We start from the raw sequence: 22,174 nt of genomic DNA, 5'->3' as shown, positions 1-22,174 counted from the left end.
AGTTTTCTGCTTATGGGTGTTATCTCTTCATGATTTCCTTTTACATATATTGACCTTGAGATTATAAATATTGCGCTTGCTTTGCATACATACATGGTTTCCTGTTTTGGGTTGTACGTGTCCCTTTGGACTATAACAACCACAGTTTTGGTTTCATTTTAGACTTTTAAAAAGAGAACAGGAAAGCCAACTGTGAATATAGTATTTGCAACAAGTGTTTGAGTAGAGCCATATTGAAAATTAGTCATGCCATTATGGTCATAACGTTTTGGCTGGTTACTTATTACTTCAAGATGAATCCCGCGAAATTTATTTTTCCAGAAACCGACCAACTTTGGTCGGTTTTTCAATTAAAATAAATAAAAATTAATATTAAAAAAACGACCAAAATTGGTCGGTTAATTCGGCCGGTCATTTTAAAAAACCGACCAACTTTTGTTGGTAATTTTATTTTTTAATAAAACCGACTAACTTTGGTCGGTTATTTTCGTGCGAAAATATAATTAAAGAGTATAAATCAAATAAAAGACAGTCCTAAAACAAAATGCACCAATGGTCTAGTGGTAGAATAGTATCCTGCCACAGTACAGACCCCGGTTTGATTCCCAGATGGTGAATCTTTTGATTACATAATTAAAAATCCGACCAACTTTGGTCGGTTGTTTTTGCAATATTTTTTTTTTGAATTTAATTGACCGACCAACGTCGGTCGGTAATTTCCGATCAACTTTGGTCGGTATGCCTTTTCGACCGTCAAAATACTGTCCACACATAAATGGTCGCGTTTTGGTCGGTAATTGGTCATAACCGACCAACTTTGGTCGGTTTTTTTGGTGGGTGTTTAGCTGATTTCAAGTAGTGATTTTTCATACAGAATTTAAAAATAAATCCTTCATATGGAATTGTAGTTTTGATGATATGTGATCTTGAAGAAAACTTTATTGTATACAATCTTAAGCATGATAATATGCAAAAGATTCTTGTTCTCGGAAAGAAAGTATTTATATATGGCACCATTAGCTATGTGGAAAGCTTGATCTCGCCAAAGGAGTACTACTGGAGTAGAAAGCGTCACAGAAAGTTCGGAAAGCTAGATATATTTAAAAAGCTTCCCTAAACTTATTTTGTAATTGCATAATTGGTGAATGGCATAAATATTTTTTGGTGTAATGTATTCAGTTTTGTTTCATAATCCTTTGTTCTAAGTAGGGGTGTACATAAGCCTGGTTGGTTCATATTTTTCAATTATCAAACCAAACCAATGGTGTCGGGTTTTTAAATTTATAAACCAAACCAAACCAATAAAGTCGGGTTTTTCAATCTCGGTTTTTCTCGGGTTTTTCGGATTTTTTCAGGTTTTCGGATTTTTTTCCGGTAAAGTCTTCACAGCATAAAATATGTAAGTTGTGCTCCAAATATTTCTTAAGTCCTAGTAAAATACATATATAATGTGTTTTCCAAGAAACTAACACAATAATATGAGATAAGTCATAGCATTATACTAAAATATTCAATAACAAAAATAAAATAATAAAATTACATAAAACAAAGATTGCTAATTAATAAGCCATAATAAAAATTAACATAATCTAAAAATACTATAGTCATGCTAAAATAAGTATAGCTAATAAGTACTAATATTAATTACATAATTAAGCACTAAGGAAAAAGATAAAGTAAGTTATGCATTTTCATTATAAACCAATGTAAAACTAAAATAATTATCCAACACTATTGTCATTCCTAGTATTGAATTGAATTTCTTTTGTTAGCATTAGTATTGATTTGAACTTTATTTGAGTTACTACATTTATGGGCTATAAAATTTATTTACCATTCAAGAATGTTAAGTCTAAACTTGAAATAATACGTTAAAAGATAAAATTGCGAAAAAGTTTAAGAAATATTTATAAATTACATTACAATAAATATTTATATGTATAAAATATTTTTTAAAATTATATAAATGTACTATCGGATTGGTTTGGTTTGAGTTTGACTTTTTTTAGTTAAAACCAAACCAAACCAATTATGATCGGGTTTTAATTCCAATACCAAACCACATCGGGTTATTATTTTTTCGGTTTGACTCGAATTATCAGTTTGGTGCGGTTTATCGATTTTATTTGTACACCTCTAGTTTTAAGCATAAGAAAAAAAAATACCAAAATAGTTTTTTTTTTGGTATTGCATGAATTATGTAGACTTTTTAATGTGAAATATCAAAAAAAAAAAAAAAAAAAACTTGACTTCTCCATTTCCTAACTTACTAACTTCACTAACTTCTCCATTTCCTTTACTCCATATTCTTTCATGACCAATATCTCAATACCCCCTTTATCGTCTTCTAAGCAAGTCATACATAGACAGTCATTTAAAACTCCTAAACCAACTATATCATTCTCACCTTGATCAGTGTTGGCCCAAGTGAAGTTTTGTTTTGAAGATTGACAAAGAAAGCTCAGGCATGAACCAGGTCCATTCCCTGTGTACACAGACACATGCAGATTCAAGCATGAGGAATGCACGCGAAAGAGATAAGCTAAACTTGTTATATCTGATATCTCCTTATCGAAAATGTTGCATAATTGATAAGGAGAAGGACTCCTTACTCTTCCAAGATAAGGGAACACTATCCAAGATAAGAGAGGAGTTAGAAGTTGAGAATAACTAGAACTCTTCCACCAAGGAAGAGTAGCATTAGAACTCTAGTTGTTTCTTATTCTACTAATTCTATATATTGCAGGATGTTCTCATTCTACAGGCACGCACAAAAGCAGAAGTTAAACGTGAGTTGAGAGCAAAATAGCAAGGCATTTTGCAAGCAATTCTTGTGTGATTCAAGTGTGCGAACCTGAAGCTACATGAACTAGATAGAAGAACCAGTTCCAAGTCTTTTATTCTAGTTCAATTGTAGGTGGTTTTCAAATTGTACCTTTCAGCTTTATCTAGAAGCAATTGTAATAGGTACTCTGAGTATTCAAGTTAGAGTTAACTTGAAGTTGTCGCAACAGTTAGAGGTTGGTTGTCACAACGGGATTAGAGGTAATCCTTAGATTTACAAAGAGTTTTTGTAAATACTCTTTTAGCTCAGTGATTTAGTGAAGTATTGGGGATAATCCTACTGAGTAGTAGGTCGTGTTTTTTTTTCACCTTTTGAGCCGTGTATTTTTCACGTAAAAATACTTGTGTTCTTTACTTTTCGCATTTACTATTTCAGCAATAGTAGGTTAAGGAACACTTAGAATAACCAGGTCCTTTTATAATCAGTGCACGCGAAAATTGGATACCACACAAATTACCTCTCCCCTATTGTATGGCATTGACATATAAAATATCAATTGGTATCATAGCAGGTTATCTTTGAAGAGGCTAACACCTTAGGAGAAGATCAAGATGAGTGCACCACCTGGAAACTGGGAAGGGCAATCCACTGCTAGGCCACCACTTTTCAACGGCCAGTATTACTCTTGGTGGAAAAAAAGGATGAGAGATCACATCATAGGAGAGGACTATGAGCTATGGGATATTGTCACCGATGGTCCACTGGCTACTTTGAAGAAAAATGCTGAAGGAGAAGATGTGTCAAAGATAAGAGCTGATTGCACTGCTGAGGACTTAAAGAAATGGGAGAAAAATGCTAAAGCCAAGAAATGGCTTGTTTGTGGACTTGGTCCGGATGAGTATAGCAGAATCCAAAGCTGTACCACTGCCAAGGAAATCTGGGACACTCTGCAAAGGAACACCTTAGGTGAAAAGGTCCAGAAGAACTCTAATGTATTCTCAATATGAGAACTTTACTATCAAGGGAGAAAAAATCATTCAAGAGATGTACACAAGGTTCACTACATTGACAAATAAACTAAAGTCTCTTGGAAGGATTATTTCTAAAGAAGATAGAGTCGAGAAAATATTGACAAGGGTTATGCCTGTTACTTGGAAGAGCAAAATTACTGCCATTCAGGAATCAAAGAACATTGCCACCCTCCCACTGGATGAATTAATTGAAAATCTCACTGCTTATGAACTTAGGAGACAAACCATGAAATGGATGTACCTAAGAAGGAAAAGAGACTGGAACTCAGAATCACTGAAGGTTCTGATCTAGAAGATGATGAAATGGCTATGATTATCAAGAATTTCAAGAAGTACTTGAGGAGAGGAAAGGGTCCTTCAAGAAGTAGAAGCTATAGTAAATCAAAAGTTCCTGAGAAGCAAACCAATGATGGATGCTACAAGTGTGGAAAGACTGATCACCACATCAAATATTGTCCCCAATGGGAAATTGAATAGAAGAAGGAAAGAGCTGAACGAAGGAACAGGAAGAAGGAACAGGTTTTACTCAAGAAAAGCAAAGGATCAACCAAGGCTATGGTCGATGCTTGGGGAGAAAGCTCAGATGAAAGCTCAGATGATGATGATGGGGATGTACAAGCATTTATGGCCATTGGAGAATCTGATGAGGAAACAGAGGTACGTGTAATTCATCTTAAAGACAAGATTAAATTGTTGTCTAAAGAAAGGTTATCTGAGTTACTTCTAGAACTAATTGATGAATCTGAGGATGTAAACAATGAAAAGGAACAGTTGTCTAAAGAATGTGTGATTCTGAAAGCTAAGTGCAAAAACTTGGAACTTAGGGTTAGTGAAACTGTAAGTGAAAATATTATTTTGAAGAACCAGGTTCATGAACTTGACTCAACCGTCCTAGAGCTTAGATCTGAAAATCTAATACTGAAATTAGGAACAGATAAAAAGATAGTTGATAACACACAACTCACTCTAGAAGAAAATATAGGAAAAATAAATGATGAATTGTATAAAAGGGATGAGCAGGTAAGAATCCTAAAGGAGGATTTAAGCAAGGTCAAGCATGAGCTAGACAAAACTTATAAATGTAATAGGTCCTCCGATGCACTTTCATGGCTACAGGAACATCATAGTAGCAACAGAAGAGGACTTGGCTTTAGGAACCTGGCACCTAAATGGGATCCTAAAATCAAGTACCTCACACTTCCTGAGAACAAGATTTGCACACACTATGGTAAAACAGGTCACTATAAAAGTGAATGCACTGCAAAAGAAAAGGCAAGTCAAAAGAACAAAGAATTTGTTCAAGGGAAAAATAGGCTACCAATTTGGGCTAAAAAGAATGTAATTCATCCTTTTGCCTATAGAAAGGGACCCAAACTAGTTTGGGTTCCTAAGACTAGCCCCTGATTTCTTTTTGCAGGTCCAAGTGAAGGAGAGCAGTCAAATATGGTACATAGATAGTGGCTGCTCAAAGCACATGACAGGAAACAAGAACCAATTCCTTATACTTGAGGACCTTAAAGAAGGTAATGTCTCTTTTGGAATGGGAAGAAATGTGAGATCATTGGGGTTGGAAAGGTAGGTAAGAATGATTCTCATTCTATTGAGAACGTCTACTTGATTGATGGACTAAAGTACAGTCTAATAAGTGTATCACAATTGTGTGATAGAGGTAACATGGTAGCATTCACATCTACCAAATGCTTTGTGATTAATCTTACCACTGACAAGATAGTTTTGCAGGGAAAAAGAGTGAACAACATATATGTTGTAGATCTGTCCACACTTTCAGAAAATGAACTCACTTGCTTAAGTGTGTTGGATAATGATCCCCTCCTTTGGCCCAAGAGACTTGGACATGCCAGTCTAAGTCAACTCAACAAACTAGTCTCCAAGGACTTGGTGATAGGGCTGCCTAACATTAAGCTCGAGGAAGATAAGCTTTGTGAGGCTTGTGCGATGGGGAAGCAGGTAAGATCCTTTTTTAAAAGCAAGAAAGTGGTAAGCACCACCAGGACGATAGAACTGGTCCATATGGATCTTTGTGGACCAATGAGAGCATTAAGCAGAGGTGGTAAGAGATATGTGATGGTGCTTGTTGATGATTACTCTAGGTTTACTTGGACATTATTTTTAACATCTAAAGATGAAGCATTTGACATGTTCACTTTGTTTGTTAGAAAAACTCAGAAACAACTAGGTAATCAACTCGCATCAATTAGGTCTGATCATGGTACTGAATTTGAGAATGCTAAATTTGCTGAATTTTGTGATGAACATGGCATAGATCATAACTTTTCTGCTCCTAGGACTCCACAACAAAATGGAGTAGTTGAAAGAAAGAATAGGACATTTGAATATATGGCTAGGACTATGCTTCTTTCTAGTAAGCCGCCTCACAATTTCTGGGCAGAAGCTGTGAACACTGCATGTTACATCATAAATAGGCGCATGACTAGACCTCTTGTAGAGAAGACTCCCTATGAGTTACTTAAAGGGAGAAAGCCAAACATATCCCATCTTAGGACATTTGGATACAAGTGCTTTGTGCACAATAATGGTAAAGACTCTCAGGGTAAGTTTGATCCCAGACTTCACATAGTAAAGCTTACAAGATTTATAACAAACGAACTTTGTGTGTAGAAGAAAGTGTACATGTAGTTTTTGATGAAACTAAAATTCTTTCTGAGAGACAGGAACATGAAGATGAAGCAATTGGGCTGGTTAGAAACTTAAATGAAACCACAACCCAGACTGAAGCTGCACCAAATGAAGGAACAAGTGATAGAATAAGTCCTTCTACCTAGGGCAACCTGACAGGGGGAACTGAACAAAGAATAACTGATCCTCAAACCTTGAGGGAACCTGTCCATGAACTTGTTCCTCAGCAACAAAACACTGAAGGAATATCTAAGGGAAACCAGCTGGTTGTGAAATCTTATAAGTACCAAAGTTCTCATCCCATTGAGAACATAATTATTGATCCAACCTCTGGAATCAAAACCATATCTTCTTTGAAGAATATTTGTGCTTTTGATGCTTTTCTATCTCTTATTGAACCTAAAAATGTTGCTGAGGCTTTGTAGGATGCAGAGTGGGTGAATGAAATGCAAGATAAACTCAACCAATTTGAGAGAAGTCAAGTTTGGCATCTGGTACCAGGTCTCAAGGACATATCAGTAACTGGCACTAAATGGGTCTTCAGAAGCAAACTTGATGAAGATGGAATAGTTACAAAGAACAAGGCAAGATTGGTGGTTCAAGGATATAGTCAAAAGGAGGGCATAGACTATGATGAGACTTTTGCTCCAGTTGTAAGATTGGAAGCAATTAGACTCCTTATAGCATTTCCTTGCTTACATGGAATTCACTCTCTATCAGATGGATGTCAAGAGTGCCTTCCTCAATGGCTATCTAAAGGAAGAAGTGTTTGTCAAGCAACCTCCGGGATTTGAAAGCAAGGAATGTCCTGATCAGGTGTACAAGCTTGACAAGGCACTTTATGGGCTCAAGCAGGTTCCAAGAGCATGGTATGAAAGATTATCAAAATATTTTGCTTGAGCATGGCTACAAGAGAGGTAAATTTGACAATACTTTATTCTTGAAATAAAAAGGTAAAGATTTCTTGGTAGTTCAGATATACATTGATGATATAATCTTTGGAGCAACTACTGATAAGTTAAGTAAAGAATTTGCTAAACTAATGTGAAGTGAATTTGAAATGAGTATGATGGGTGAGCTTAATTTATTTTTAGGCTTACAAATTAAATAGAACTCAAATGGAACTATGATCCATCAATAAAAGTATGTGAAAGAGTTGCTTAAAAGGTTTAAAATGGAAGATTCCAAAGAAATTGACATTCCTATAGCAAGAGCCACAAAATTGGATATAGATGAACCTGGTTCAACTGCTGATTAGAAGTTGTATAAGGGAATGATTGTCTCTTTATTGTATCTCACTGCTAGCAGACCTAACATTATTTTCAGTGTAGGCCTTTGTGCTAGATTTCAGGCAAATCCAAAGGAGTCTCACTTGACTGCTATCAAGAGGATCTTGAGATACCTAAATGGCACCACTGATCTGTGTCTATGGTATCCGAAAGGTAGTAATTTCAATCTAGTGGGATATGTTGATGTTGATTATGCAGGTTTTCTTGTAGATAGAAGGAGCACCTCAGATATGGCACACTTTCTTGGCTCATGTCTTGTGTCTTGGGCTAATAAAAAGCAAAATTATGTGGCCTTATCTACTGCTGAAGCTGAGTATGTTGCTGCTGCTTCATGCTGTGCTCAATTACTATGGATCAAACAACAATTAATGGACTTTGGGATTGATGTAGGTTGTATCCCCATCTTTTGTGATAATACTAGTGCAATTACTATGACCAAGAACCCGGTTCATCACAAAAGGACTAAATCACTTTTTGAGGGATAACTATGAAAATGGTTTAATTTATGTGGAGTTAATAGCTGACATCTTTACAAGAGCTCTAAGTAGATATCACTTTGAAAGGAACAGGTTAGAATTAGGGATGATTAAGATCACTTAAAAGGACCAGTTCAAATTCATAATGAAAACAAAAAATTGGTTAGAAAATCTGTAAATTTTGTACATAATTAGATTAGATTTTGCTCAGTCTCATACTTTCATCAGTATACTCTTATGCCATGTGCTAAAATGACTCATCAATGTCTAATGATATTATCTCTATTTTCTTTTAAAATTCAGACTTAAACAAGAGATTTATCAATAAAGAACCTGGTTCATCAAGATTACTTGGTACGTATTCTCCACTCTGCATAATTTGGAATAATTATATTTGGATTTTGATCAAAAGGAGAGTCTAATTCAATCCTAAACCCCTCAATATTATCAGTTACGAAATGGACCGGTTTCATTCAAATAGAGTCCAAACCACATTAAGTGCCTAGATTCTAAGGACACTCTTCAACGTCTTTTCAAACTGAATTTAAGTTTGATTAGACTTCTGTAAAGGCTTTCGTTACCAAATCAAAGACCTCCACTTTAAATTGATTAGGCCTCAGTTTCTTCCTCACTTCTCAATTCTCAAGCCGTCAAGAATTTCTCTCTTCTCTCATCTTCTAAAACACACATAAACCCATTTTTCCCAAAATTCCCATGCACAGAAATGGCTAACACCTCTGAGAATCCTTCATCACCACCCAAGAAAATCACATCCACACCATCTATCAACCTTTCGCCAACCTCTAAGAAAAGTAGGGTAAAAATGATAGCTCGCAAGGTTGTTGCTGGTGGAGAGCAAATCAAGAAAATAAATGAAAGATTAAAAGCGGGTAGGGAAGAAGAACCCCAGAAATCTAATGAATCATTCAAGTCTGCTACTGAGGGGGAAGAAACGGTTTCCTCTGAAACAGAGCAGGCAACTTCTGGCCTGAAAGTTACTCCTCAAATTATTTCTGAGATTACTACAAATCTGGAGATTAGGTTTGTTCTGGTAGGAACTGTAGCAAGTGTTGAAACTACTGAGTCTGGAAAGGTTGGTGGTAAAAATGAAAAGAGAAAAGAAAAGGAGAGTGAGCAGGCTCGAAGTGTTGTGACGGGTACGGCAAAAGGAGAGGTTGATTCTTCACCCACTCTTGTTGGTTTAACTAACGAATCAGGTGCTATGGTAGGTTGGAGTGAGGAGTCTGTTAGAAAAGAAAAGAGTATGAGAGAAACAGGGGGAATTGGATCTGGAGAACCTACTGAAGGGTTGGTTTGATTACGGAAAGATGCTCAAGAACATGTTCCATCTGACCAGGAAACCCTTGCAGACCTACTGAAAAGGGTGACTGACAGTTACAATCCCAGAAAGAAAAGGAGTTCAGAAGTCAAAGTTCCTGGTACTGCTAGGGCAAACAAGAAGAGAAAGGCTACCTCTTCTATCCCTGTAGAGATTCTCCTATAAGAGGAAGAGATACAAGGAGTCAGAAGAAGCAGAGTGAGGCTGAACTAAAAAAGGCCTTAGCAAAAAGTAAGAGAAAAGTTGTTGCTTAAGTAAAAAAAGAAGGTGGTTGAGCCTGTTGAGGCTGTTGAAATTGATGAGATGGACCTGGTCCTTTGAGATGAAGAGGAGACAGAGGAAATGGAGGTTGTGACTCCAAAGGCAAATAAAGCCAAGACTTCCACAAAGAAGTCTATTTCAAATGCTAAGTCTGTGGAGACATCTACTTTGGCAAAAAAAAAAAAAACCAGGTCAGCATTGAAACCAAGAAAAGTGAAAATAGTGGATGAAGAGGAATGGAGTGAAGAAGAAGAAGAAGAAGAAGAAGAAGAAGAAGAAGAAGAAGAAGAAGAAGAAGAAGAATCGGATGCTGAGAAGGATAAGATGGTTAAGTTTGGGAAGAGAACCATCTTGAAAGGCAGACTCCTCAGGGACTTGGAGGAGGAAGGTATGTTACTGCTGATGGAGAAGTTACAATTGCAAGGATAGAAGGACATGGTTCTTCAGATGGATGGAAAGCTGGCCAGGACTGAAATTGTGGAGTTCATGGCAAATTGTGAGATCAAAATTGGTAGGGTCACTAGTGTGGTAAAGGGGGTGAAAGTGAGTTGTGATGATAAAGAATTGGGAGAGATCTTAGGTGTACCTGCTGAAGGGTATAATGATTATAGGAAGCTTAAATGGCCAAGTCTAGAGAATCTCCCTACTGCCCTTGCCATTACTTGGAAGTTTGGTGACAATGAAGAGGAGCTTGAGCCTAAGGCTATTTACAAAACTGAGATGAAGCCACCCCACAAAGTGTTGTTCGAATTTGTTAACAAATGTGTGCTGCCAAGGCAGGAAAGGAGGCACATGGCCACATTCATGGACCTGGTCCTTATGGAATATTTGGACAGTGGAAGGAAAATCAATTGGCCTGGATTTATCATCCAGCTTCTTGACAGGGTTCTAAATGGCACCAAGACTCACGCCATACCCTGTGGCTTTATTCTCACGGCTGTACTTGAACACTTCATGGTACCCATAAAGAAATGGGAAGTTGGTACAAGCAAGGATCATTTTGGGTCAAACACTCTAAATTCTTGTGACTATGAAGTCTAAACCCCTCCCAATGAACCTGGTTCATCCAAAAAGATACCAGTGAATAGTAAAGTGCGAGCTTTGTTGCAAGAAAGTGGGGCTAAGGATGCTGAGATTGATAGGCCGAAGAAGAGGTTAGCAGAGGTGGAGACTGAGAGAGATACTCTTAGAGATGATCTGTCAAAAGAAAAGGAGAAGAATGATGGCATTCTTCAGGATATGTTGAAACTGCTCCAAATCAAAAACCAAGAACCTACTCCTTCCCAGCCTTAAGCTTCCTAGCCTAGTGTAGATCAACTAGTGACCCAGTTCGGGATTTTTTTTTTGCTTCTTTTGATCATGATCCATTATTTTTATTTCTTCTTATGCTTTGTGGTAGGATCTTATCAATCAGTCAAATTCACTGCTTTTGCTCTAACTGTTTGTTGATATTTCTTAGATGGCTAATAGCCTTAGATTGATCGATGATATTTGACTCCATGATTACATGTGAAGTAGCCCCAGTGGCCATGAGTAATTTCTATTTAAAATCTGGTTATCTAGCATTATTATGCACCTTTTCAATGATGCCAAAAAGGGAAAAAAGGTTGTGCTTCACTTTGGACAGTGATGTTTATAACCTAATAAACCTGGTCCTTGATGATAAGTGACTTTAAAAAGGTAAAATGTTCTAACATTATGTTGATTTTGAGCTGAGTTGAAATAGGGCCTAAGCTTATAAAAAGCACAGAGTTTGTCATCATCAAAAAGGGAGAATTTGTTGGCCCAAGTGATGTTTGGTTTTGAAGATTGACAAAGGAAGCTCAGGCATGAACCAGGTCCATCCTCTATGTACACAGACACGGTCATATTCGAGCATGAGGAATGCACGTGAAAGATATAAGCTTAACTTGTTATATCTGATATCTCCTTATCGAAAAAGTTGCATAATTGATAAGGAGAAGGACTCCTTACTCAAAGAGAACACTATCCAAGATAAGGGAGGAGTTAGAAGTTGAGGATAACTAGAACTCTTCCACTAAGGAAGAGTAGCATTAGAACTCTAGTTGTTTCTTATTCTACTAACTCTATATATTGCAGGATGTTCTCATTCTACAGACACGCACAAAAGCAGAAGTTAAACGTGAGTTGAGAGTAAAATAGCAAGGCATTTTGCAAGCAATTCTTATGTGATTCAAGTGTGCGAACCTGAAGCTACATGAACCAGATAGAAGAACCAATTCCAAGTGTCTATCTTTTATTCTACTTCAATTGTAGTAGGTGGTTTTCAAATTATACCTTTCAGCTTTATTTAGAAACAATTGTAATAGGTACTCTGAGTATTCAAGTTAGAGTTAACTTGAAGTTGTCGCAACAGTTAGAGGCTGGTTGCCACAACGGGATTAGAGGTAATCCTTAGGTTTACAAAGAGTTTTTATAAATATTGTTTTGGCTCAGTGATTTAGTGAAGTATTGGAAAAAATCCTACTGAGTAGTAGATCGTGGTTTTTTCACATTTTGAGCCGGGTGTTTTTCACGTAAAAATACTTGTATTCTTTACTTTTCGCATTTATTATTTTAGCAACAGTAGGTTAAGGAACACTTAGAAGAACCATGTCCTTCTATAATCAGTGCACGCGAAAATTTGAGACCACACAAATCACCCCTCCCCTCTTGTGTGGTATTGACACATAAAATATCAATCAGACTTAGGCTCAGGGAAGGGAAACTTGTGGAACTTTTCAGAGATAGGATCAAAATAAATTATTCCGTTGCGAGCTCCAAAACTATCCCACGTATTCTTGTTGTAGGTCCTTTTTATCCTTACACTATAGTGAAGTCGTCCATGCAGTGTAACCCAAGATCGGACTGAGCGGATAATGTTCAACCCAAAATTGCTGCCAATAGATCACGCTTATATAATACGACCCTAAATCTCAGCCTTATCCTTAAACTAACATACAATCTTCTTTGCTACGATTTGAAGAGAAACTTGGTATGTGTTGATACATTGTTGTGTGCGTTTCAATTTCACGGTGGATAATGTTACTATAACATCACAAAATGAAAGGGCTAATCAGTTTATCATTTTTGGTAGGAAACAAGTTGGCATTGAAACTAAAATATCAACAAGTAAAAGTCTCACAAAAGGAGTATGTTATTTAGTTTCACACCATGCATGTGACCATGCATGTGTATAAGTGCAGTGTTGTTCTGTTTTCTAATGATTGCATTAGCTTGCTCATCATGTTGATGGTTAGAAGTCGACAACAACAACAAAAAAGGGACCATACAACCTAAAACGAGAAACCATGCAAGTATGTAAAGAAAGTGCAACATTTATAATCTCAAGGGCAATATATGTAACAGGAAACCACGACGAGATAACACGAACAAGCAAAATGCTTAAAATCCTTTATCACCGCCACAAGTTCTTAATGAAAGATCCAATAAAAGATTTTTGGGGTCCAGTCCCATGATGAAACAAAGAAAAAACAAGGAGATTGTGGGGTGGATCCCCATAATGAAGAAAGAAGAAAAAGATTGTGGGGTCCATCCCGAAGAAGAAAAATCGTCAAGATGTCAAAATTAGTAGTTGGTACCGAAACGCATTTTTTGACTAAAATTGATTTTTGTTACGACACTTCTTTCTATAAATAGAAGCCTTCAACTTCTAATTTGAAACAGCAATCTCAGAGGAAAAATATATCTGAGAGTTAAAAAGAAAGAGTGAGGTTTAACATACAGGGTATAAGAAAATATTCTGTGAGAAAAATAGAGAGTGAGCGATATTGTAGTGAGGTGAGAATATCAAAAGAGGGTTATTTCTTTTGAGTGTTGTAGTGGTCTTTAAAGTATTTTACTCGGATCTACAAAGTGTAAAATTCCTTACTATAGTGATATCAGTTGCTCGTCTCGGGACCGTGGTTTTTTCTTATTCAAAAGGGTTTTCCACGTAAAATATTTTGGTGTCGTTGTCACTATTTTATTCTTGTTAATTACTGTATCTCGGTGTTACTTTATTAAATCGCTTTTATTACTATGAATATTATTTTTGTAGGGGATTTATTCCCAACAACTGATATCAGAGCAAAGGTTCTGCTCGTTCACAGAAATATTATTCACTGTCGGTAGTACTATACTCGGTGAAAAATAAAAATATCCAAAGAAAAGTACGAGGTAGAAAAATTTAACGGAGATAGAGGTTTCTCAACATGGCAAAGAAGGACGAGGGATCTGCTCATCCAACAGGGATTACACAAGGTACTAGATGATGATACCAAAAAGCCTGATACCATGAAAGCTCAGAATTAGGCTGACTTGGATGAAAGGGCTGCTAGTGCAATCAAGCTGCATTTATCAGATGATGTGGTAAATAACATCATTGATGAAGATACTGTATGTGGCATTTGGACAAGGTTGGAAAGCCTATACTTGTTCAAAACGCTGACAAATAAATTGTACCTGAAGAAGCAGTTATACGCCCTACACATGGGTGAAGGTACAATTTTTTTGTCACATTTAAATGTGTTTAATGGACTAATCACATAGCTCGTCAATTTCGAAGTGAAAATCGAGGAAGAAAAAGTCATCTTGCTGTTGAACTCATTTCCATCTTCGTACAATAATTTGGCAACAACCATCCTGCACGGTAAGACTACCATTGAGTTGAAAGATGTCACATCGGCTCTTCTACTCAATGAGATGATGAGAAAGAAGCCTGAAAATCAAGGACATGCTCTCATCGCAGAAGTAGAAGCAGGAGTTATCAAAGAAGTTCAAGCAACTATGGTAGATCAACCATAATTATCCGTAGCTCGTGGGAAGTCTAAGAACTGATCCAAATCAAGAGCTAAAAATTGCTACAATTGTGATCAGCCAGGTCACTTCAAAAGAGATTGCCCAAATCCAAGGAAGGGCAAAGGTGAAACTAGTTGCCAGAAGAATGACGACAACACAGCCTCCATGGTGCAAAATAATGATAATGTTGTCCTCTGTATAAACGAGGAAGGGGAATGCATGCACTTATCAGGTCCAGAGTCGGAATAGATGGTTGATACAACAGCATCTTACCATGCCACACCGGTAAGAGATCTTTTTTGCAGATATGTAGCAGGTGATTTCGGCCTTGTGAGAATGGGTAACACAAGTTTCTCAAAGATTGCGGGGATTGGTGACATTTGTATCAAGACAAATGTCGGATGCACATTGGTTCTAAAGGACGTGCGATATGTACCTGATTTGCGGATGAACTTGATCTCAGGACTTGCTTTAGACCGAGATGGATACGAGAACTATTTTGCAAATCAAAAGCGGAGACTCACCAAGGGATCATTGGTGATTTCAAAGGGAGTTGCTTGTGGCACGTTGTACAGGACAAATACAAAAATATGCCAAGGTGAATTGAATGCGGCACAAGATGAGATTTCTGCAGATTTGTGGCACAAAAGGATGGGTCATATGAGCGAGAAGGGATTGTAGATTCTTGCAAGGAAATCACTTATTTCTTATGCCAAAGGTACAATGGCAAAAACCTTGTGACTACTGTTTATTTGGTAAGCAGCATAGAGTCTTATTTTAGACATCGACTGAAGGAAAATTGAATATACTTAATTTGGTATATTCTGATATTTGTGGTCCAATGAAAATTGAATCGATGGGCGGTAACAAATATTTTATTACTTTAATTGATGATGCTTCACGAAAATTATGGGTTTATATTTTGAAAACCAAAGGTCATGTGTTTCAAGTTTTCCAGAAGTTTCATGCTATGGTGGAAAGGGAGACAGGCCAAAAGTTAAAGTGTCTCCGAAGTGACAATAGAGGTGAGTACACTTCAAGGGAATTTGTAGAGTACTGTTCAATCCATGGGATCAGACATGAAAAGACAGTTCCTGGAACCCCACAGCACAATGGCGTAGCCGAAAGGATGAACCGCACCATAATGGATAAGGTGAGAAGCATGCTCAGAATGGCTAAACTGCCTAAGTCATTCTGGGGTGAAGCAGTTCAGACTTCCCGTTACCTGATCAATAGGAGTCCATCAGTTTCGTTGGTGTTTGACATCCCAGAGAGGGTTTGGACCAACAAGAAGGTGTCCTACTCGCATCTGAAGGTGTTCGGTTGCAGAGCTTTTGTGCATGCACCAAAGGAGAAGAGAACAAAGCTAGATGATAAATTTGTTCCATGTATATTCATCTGATACGGAGATGAAGAGTCCGGATACAGATTGTGGGATCCTGTAAAGAAGAAGGTCATCAGAAGCAGAGATGTAGTCTTCCGAGAAAGTGAAGTTGGAACTGCTGATGATATGCCAGAGAAGGCCAAGAATGGTATAATTCCTAACCTTGTTACTATTCCTTCTACTTCTAACAATCCCACAAGTGCAGAAAGTACGACCGACGAGGTTGCCGAGCAGGAGGAGCAACCTGGTGAGGTTATTGAGCAGGGGGAGCAACTTGATGATGATGTCGAGCAAGTGGATCACCCCACTCAGGGAGAAGAACAACCTCAATCTCTGAGGAGATCAGAAAATCCAAGGGTAGAATCACGCAGGTACCCTTCCACAAAGTATGTCCTCATCAGTGATGAGGGGGAGCCAGAAAGTCTTAAGGAGGTGATGTCCCATCCAAAAAAGAACTAGTGGATGAAAGCCAAGCAAGAAGAGATGGAATCTCTGCAGAAAAATGGCACGTACAAGCTGGTTGAACTTCCAAAGGGTAAAAGACTACTCAAATGTAAGTGGGTCTTTAAACTCAAGAAAGATAAAAATGGCAAGCTGGTTAGATACAAAGCCCGATTGGTGGTTAAAGGCTTCGAACAGAAGAAAGGTATTGATTTTGATGAAATTTTCTCACCTGTTGTCAAAATGACTTCTATTCGAATAATTTTGAGCTTAGTAGCTAGCCTAGATCTTGAAGTGGAGCAGTTGGATGTGAAAACTGCATTTCTTCATGGAGATTTGGAAGTAGAGATTTATATGGAGCAGTCAGAAGGATTTGAAGTAGCTGGAAAGAAACACATAGTGTGCAAATTGAATAAGAGTCTTAATGAATTGAAGTAGACACCAAGGCAGTGGTACATGAAGTTTGACTCATTCATAAAAAGTCAAACATACATAAAGACCTATTCTGATCCATGTGTATACTTCAAAAGATTTTCTAAAAATAACTTTATTATATTATTGTTGTATATGGATGACATGTTAATTGTAGGAAAAGACAAGGGGCTAATCGCAAAGTTGAAGGGAGATTTGTCCAAGTCATTTGATATGAAAGACTTGGACCCAGCACAACAAATTATGGGTATGAAGATAGTTCGAGAGCGAACAAGCAGAAAGTTGTGGCTGTCTCAGGAGAAGTACATTGAACATGTACTGGAACGCTTCAACATGAAGAATGCTAAGCCAGTCAGCACACCTCTTACTAGTCATCTAAAGTTGAGCAAGAAGATGTGTCCTACAATAGTGGAGGAGAAAGGGAACATGAATAGAGCTCCATATTCTTCAGCAGTAAGAAGTTTGATGTATGCAATGGTATGCACCAGACCTGATATTGGTCATGCAGTTGGTGTTGTCAGCAGATTTCTTGAAAATCTAGGAAAAGAATATTGGGAAGCAGTCAAGTAGATATTGAGGTACCTGAGAGGTACCACATGAGATTGCTTGTGTTTTGGAGGATCTGATCCAATCTTCAAGGGATACACAGATGCTGATATGGCAGGTGATCTTCATAATCATAAATCTACTGCAGGATACGTGTTCACATTTTTAGGGGGAGCTATATCATGGCAGTCGAAGTTGCAGAAGTGTGTCGCGCTCTCTACAACTGAAGTTGAGTATATTGCCGCTACTGAAGTTGGCAAGGAGATGGTTTGGCTGAAACGGCTCCTTCGAGCGCTTGGATTGCATCAAAACGAGTATGTCGTCTATTGTGACAGTCAAAGTGCAATAGACCTGAGCAAAAACATCATGTATCACGCAAGGACAAAGCATATCGACGTGAGATATCATTGGATTCGAGAAAGAATAGAGGATAGATCTATACAGGTCAAGAAGATCCATACAAGTGAGAATTCTTCGAATATGCTGACTAAGGTGGTACCAAGAGACAAGTTCGAGCTATGCAAAGAACTTGTCGGCATGCACTCAAGCTAGAAGTCCGGTGTTACCTCCTTCGGGTGAATGAGTCCGGAGGGAGATATTTGTGGGGTCCAGTCCCATGATGAAACAAAGAAAAAAAGGAGATTGTGGGGTGGATCCCCATAATGAAGAAAGAAGAAAAAGATTGCAGGGTCCATCCCCATAATGAAGAAGAAAAATCGTCAAGATGCCAAAATTAGTAGTTGGCACCGAAACGTGTTTTTTGACCAAAATTGGTTTTGGTTACTACACTTCTTCCTATAAATAGAAGCCTTCAACTTCTCATTTGAAACACCAATCTCAGAGGAAAAATATATCTGAGAGTTAAAAAGAAAGAGTGAGGTTTCACATACAGGGTATAAGAAAATAGTCTGTGAGAAAAATAGAGAGTGGGCGATATTGTAGTGAGGTGGGAATATCAAAATAGGGTTATTTCTTTTGAGTGTTGTAGTGGTCTTTGGAGTATTTTATTCGGACCTACAAAGTGTAAAATTCCTTACTATAGTGATATCAGTTGCTCGTCTCGGGGCCGTGATTTTTTCCTTATTCAAAAGGGTTTTTCCACGTAAAAAATCTTGGTGTCGTTGTCACTATTTTATTCTTGTTAATTACCGTATCTCGGTGCTACTTTATTATTTCGCTTTTATTACCGTGAATATTATTTCTGTAAGGTATTTATTCCAACAAGATTGTCATAAAATTAGAAACTTATTCTTAGAACAAAGGACTATGGAACATATTTTAAATCGATCAGAGACCAAAGACCATTTAAGCTATTCCTCAACTTTGTCATTAAAAAAACGAAAAAGAAGAAGTTAGGGAAGCCTTTTAAATAGCTGTCCAAATTTTGTGTGCTGCTCCTCGTTCCAGTAGCACACCTTTGGCGAGATGAAGCTTTCCACATAGCTAATCATGGCATTTATTTTCTCTCCGTCAACAAGAATGTCTTGCACATTATCATTCTTAGGATTGTATATCATTAAAACTAATTCTCCATTCTCTGTAATGAAGAAGGGTGATGCAAATCCATAATGAGGATTTATTTCTAAATTCCTAATGAAAAATAAGGATGTCCATGATTCCTTTACTCCATATTCTTTCATGACCAATATCTCAATACCCCCTTTATCGTCTTCTAAGCAAGTCATACATAGACATTCATTTAAAACTCCTAAACCAACTATATCATTCTCACCTTGATCAGACTTAGGCTCAGGGACGGAAAACTTGTGGAACTTTTCAGAAATAGGATCAAAATAAATTATTCCGTTGCGAGGACTAAAACTATCCCTCGTATTCTCGTTGTAGGTCTTTTTTATCCATACACTATCACTACTAGAAATTCGGCAAAAACCGACCAAGGTCGACTGACCAACTTTGGTCGGTCAAAAAACCGACCAAAAAACCGACCTATTTTTTAATTTTTTTTTACGAAACCGACCAACTTTGGTCGGTTTTCTTTGGCGCAAAAATGCGAAAAACTATTTTTGAGTCCCGCAAAATATATGTTTCAAGAAACCGACCAACTTTGGTCGGTTTTTCAATTAAAATAAATAAATATTAATATTAAAAAAAACCGACCAAAATTGGTCGGTTAATTCGGCGGGTCATTTAAAAAAACCGACCAATTTTGGTCGGTAATTTTACTTTTTAATAAAACCGACCAACTTTGGTCGGTTATTTTCGTGCGAAAATATAATTAAAGAGTATAAATCAAATAAAAGACAGTCTTAAAATAAAATGTACCAATGGTCTAGTGGTAGAATAGTATCCTGCCACAGTATAGACCCCGGTTCGATTCCCAGATGGTGAATCTTTTTATTACATAATTAAAATACCGACCAACTTTGGTCGGAAAAAACCGACCAACTTTGGTCGGTTTGTTTTGCAATATTTTTTTTTTGAATTTAATTGACCGACCAAAGTTGGTCGGTAATTTCCGATGGTCGGTATTCCTTTCCGATCACAAAAATACCGTCCACAGGTAAATGGTCGCGTTTTGGTCGGTTTTTGGCCATTACCGACCAACATTGGTCGGTTTTTACCAGATTTCTAGTAGTGTATATTGAAGTCGTCTGTGCAGTGTAACCCGAGCTCAGACTGAGCGGATAATATAAGGGAATGTAACAGCCCAACTCACTAGTGATATTCGCCTAGGGCGTGATAGGATGTGTCTTGTCTTTCTTTCTTATTTCTCCGTACGTGTGTGGCGATTAGGGTCAAATAACTGAATCTGTCATTACTTATCCTATTCATGTATGGATCGGACCAATTACTCTATAATAGAATTTGGCTAGAGATTCAAACTTCAAAGACGTCAAATTTCGCCAATGGACATGCAACCATCTCCAAGTAAAGAAATGCTACATAAGTAGTATACAAGACTAATGAAAGGTTCATTGTGCCATATGAGGTGCTTCCCGGTAAGATGCATAATAGAGTCCATTTCGAAAATTTATACTATTCCACAATTACAGCGATAAAGGAGTGTTATCAAAAAAAAGGTACTTACCTCCATGAAAAACAAAATTGAGATCTTTATGGATATAATGGATAAATATGAGCAGAATGAGCAACAGAATAGGGGCTCTAAAGTCCTCATACACCTAGAAGATTATAGGGAACAACAAAATATTCTTAATAAAGTTTCTAAAGTTGAAACTACTAAGTTTAATATTTCTGATAGTTCAAAGGATCCTTAAATGTTTTAGTAAAATACTTACCACATTATGAGCTATAGGATATTTCATAAAGAAGTCTATGGAATATGCAACTTTTAGACTAAAGAAGATGGCGAATACATGAAATGCAGAGAAACACAACTAATTTGGGAATAATTTCACTATAGTGTTTATGAATAACTTCCTTCTTGACAGTTTGTGACGTGAACTTGCCTGCTAGATCATTTAAGAAATTGATTTGTATGATGGGTATACTTACATATAATACCAACTTTCTCAGCTGGATACGCAAGCAACATCTTAAGTTTAGAGTCTTGTTGAAAGGTTGGTTAATGGTTTAAATAAGGTAGTAACTGCATATATGAAGACTTAAACCTATTCTGTAGCAGTTGCACTTACCAGAAAGATTGAAAATATGGACATGATAGGTGTGCAATAATTCACATAAGTAGATCGAGATTAGAATATCTTTTAGTATGGATTTTAATATGAGTCGAAGATTTAAAAATCAAGAACGTTTTGAGATATTAAGCGATCTTTTTCGGGTTTCCACTTTTGTGAAAAATATATAGTAGTTAGACATGTGTTTAAAACATTTAAGATTCAAGTTAAGAGAAAGAAACCCTAGATAACCAAGTTATACTTAATATGGTTGACTCTAACGTACAGATAGATATGGATTAATTATCTTCTTACTATGCTACCCTCGATTATTATGGAACGACCAATAGGTTTGGTGAACTTTAAAAGCTAGTTTTGTCCAAAAAGGGGATTATAGGTTTTAGAGATGAGCAAATTATATATTTTGAAGACTTAACGGTTATAGAAAAAAGGTTGTTTGGGTCTCATAGATACGGTAAGGGGCACAAGAGAAGAAACACTTAGTTTGAAAAAAAATGTATCATAATGAGAGATTCTTTAATGTATTCCTAAGGATTTACGAGGACTACCTCCAATATGAGAAATAAACTTCGGCATTGAGTTGACACCTGACACACAAATTATATCATATGGCACCAATAGAGTTGAGAGAGCTAATTGAATAATTGAGAGACCTACTTGATACAGGTTTTATCATACCGAGTGTTGCACCATGGGGTACACCAATATTGTTTGAAAAAAAAGGATAATTCTTTAAGAATGTGCGCCAACTATAGATAATTAAATAAGATAACAAAACACAACAAATATCCCTTGTCTTGTATAGATAACTTGTTTGATTTGTTACAAGGAGCCATTGATCTTTAGTCTGGTTATCATCAGCTTAGAATAAGAAAGGAAGATATTTTGATGTTTGCCTCTAGTACTCGGTACAAACATTATGAGTTACCTGTGATGACCTTTAGATTGGCCAATGCTTGTTGCGACAAAACACACTGACGCAAGTATACGTGGTCGTCAAATAATAGAGTAGTGAGTAGAGTAGCATTCCCACAGAGACTTATGATTAACCTTTGACTGATTCAAACTCAAACAACTTATCGATTCAAGAGATTTCTCACAAAATGTGTAAG

Source organism: Nicotiana tabacum, chromosome 18 (genome assembly GCF_000715075.1).
Source record: "Nicotiana tabacum cultivar K326 chromosome 18, ASM71507v2, whole genome shotgun sequence".
In the NCBI taxonomy this organism is placed as follows: domain Eukaryota; kingdom Viridiplantae; phylum Streptophyta; class Magnoliopsida; order Solanales; family Solanaceae; genus Nicotiana; species Nicotiana tabacum.
Note: the sequence above shows the minus strand (reverse complement) of the source record.